This window comes from Bombina bombina, chromosome 4, assembly GCF_027579735.1.
Source record: "Bombina bombina isolate aBomBom1 chromosome 4, aBomBom1.pri, whole genome shotgun sequence".
NCBI lineage: Eukaryota > Metazoa > Chordata > Amphibia > Anura > Bombinatoridae > Bombina > Bombina bombina.
In genome coordinates, this window is record NC_069502.1 from 157,984,640 (window position 1) to 157,987,130 (window position 2,491).

Consider the following 2,491-nt stretch of genomic DNA (forward strand, 5'->3'; position numbering starts at 1 on the left):
ATAACATTATTTAGTTGTGGCGGTGTCAGGGAGCGGCGGGATAGGGGTTAATATATTTATTAAGTTGCGGTGGGGTCCGGGAGCGGCGGGATAGGGGTTAATATATTTATTTAGTTGCGGTGGGGTCCGGGAGCGGCGGAATAGGAGTTAATAACATTATGTAGGTGGCTGCGATGTCGGGGTGGCAGATTAAGGGTGTTTAGACTCGGGGCTTATGTTAGGGTGTTAAGTGTAAAAGTTACTGGTTTTCTACCATAGAAATCAATGGGATATCTAGCAGCATCAAACATAAGCTTTCGCTGCTTTCAGATTCAAAATGATTCCTATGGCATCCGCGGCCTCCAGGGTGGCGGATTGAAAACAAGGTATGCTAGCCCGGAATAGTGGCGAGCTTACCTTTTAGAAGTTTGATAAATGGCAAAAGTTGTCAGATAGTGCCGAATTTGTATTCGGAACATCTGTAATGATGTAAGCATCGATCAGTGTCGGATTGAGACCGGCAGATCGTATGTTACGTCACACATTTCAACTTTTGCCGGTCTGTAGGCTTTAATAAATGGGTCGAATCAGGCTCGCCACAATTACGCTGCGGAATTCCTGCGTATTTGCGGTTGACGGCTTGATAAATAGGCTTCAAAGGCTCCAATGCTCTTACATAAATATGTCTATATATGTATACATATGTATTTATGTGTGTATATCTGTGTCTATATGTCTGTAAATACAGCAATACACATTTAAATACATAAATACATCTGTTCACACATATAAACATATTTAAACATGTGTATGTATGTCTCTATGTTAAATATTTTTTTAAATATTTTTTTATTAGACAGTGTTATTATAAGTGTTACTGATCTTTTAAATGTATTTTTATGGGTTTTTTTATGCAACTTTTTATTTGAGCGCAACAGTTAACCAGAGCTCTGAGGTCACTCTAAACCGACGCACGTTAAATTCAATTGCGCTCAAGCTAATGCGTTTACTTTGAACTTGTAATATATGTGGTACTTCAGACACGCGCAAACAAGCGTGATAAACCCGATATTGCTAACACAACTGTTAGCGTGCCACTCGTAATCTGGTCCATATGTGTATGAAACATGATCACATTGTGATCCTAAAATAATAATATTATTTTTATTTAAATAGTGAATATGTACTGTCAGGTGTAGGAGAAAATGATGGTGGGAGATATTGAAAGAACGTTTTTATGCCTCTTTTTTATGCATCTGGGCAAGATAATCAAAAATATAAGTTGTTGATATTAAATGGACACTGAACCCAAATTTTTATTCATTCTCTTGCTATCTTTATTTGAAAAAGAAGGCATCTAAGTTTTTTGGGTTCAGACACTGGACAGCACTTTTTATTGGTGGATGATTTTATTCACCAATCAGCAAGGACAACCCAGGTTGTTCACCAAAAATGGGCCGGCATCTAAACTTACATTTTTGCATTTCAAATAAAGATACCAAGAAAATAAAGAAAATTTGATAATAGGAGTACATTAGAAAGTTGCTTAAAATGTCATGCTCTATCTGAATCACGAAAGAAAAAATTTGGGTTCAGTGTTCCTTTAAGTATCATATAGTTTTATTGTGTTTAAAACCAATGTAGCTATTGAAAAGGTTGAACACCAATTGTATGTAGCATATTTTATCTCCTAATATGCCAATAGGCATTCAAATAAAGCTGGTAAACTATTGATGGTTTTATGCTTCAGAAACTCCTTGCATTTTCTCAGCAGAAACCATTACAAACACTCTCATTCTTGGGGGTGTATGGGATTAGGCAAGTAGGTACCCACCCCACCTACCAACCCACTATACCATGGTAATTTATTTAATATCTTCAGTTCAAAGGACAACAGATTGTCATCTCCTACACTGTACCCTGTCTGTGGAGGACAGCAATGTGTCATTATCATGGAGGTTCCCCTTCAAAGCCAAATTTTGGAGACCACCACTCTGCAGCCAGGAAATGAGACTGCAGTCTCCTTCCCCATTTCCAGCTACGGTTGATGCTTATGATGTTGTTGTTGGTGCAATGAAAGTTTATTTTATTTATTTTCTTTGAGGTAAAGACTGCATAAGGTTTAGCTGTATACATTATGTGGTTCCATACGTTTTTGATTCATTTTTAGTTTAAATGTAACTTTACATAAAATAAAGGTTATATGAAAGTGTTGTTTTGTACCTTGACCATTAATATACATTAACAGTATATTTGTAAAGGGTTAAACATTGAGAGGCCGATCACAATCCATTGGTTAAGGTGTTTTTAGCTCTTTTTTTCTGACCAAAAAGGCCATTTCCTGCATCTATCATAATGTTTCAGCTATTTTTAACATTGAGAAGAAAAATTCTTGACAATCACAATCCATTTTCAAGGGACTTTTCAACAAGTTTTAAAGATCAATTTTGCCTCAAGGCCTAAACTGCCTTTTGGCAAATATTCTAAGTCTATTTGTGATCATTCTATAATG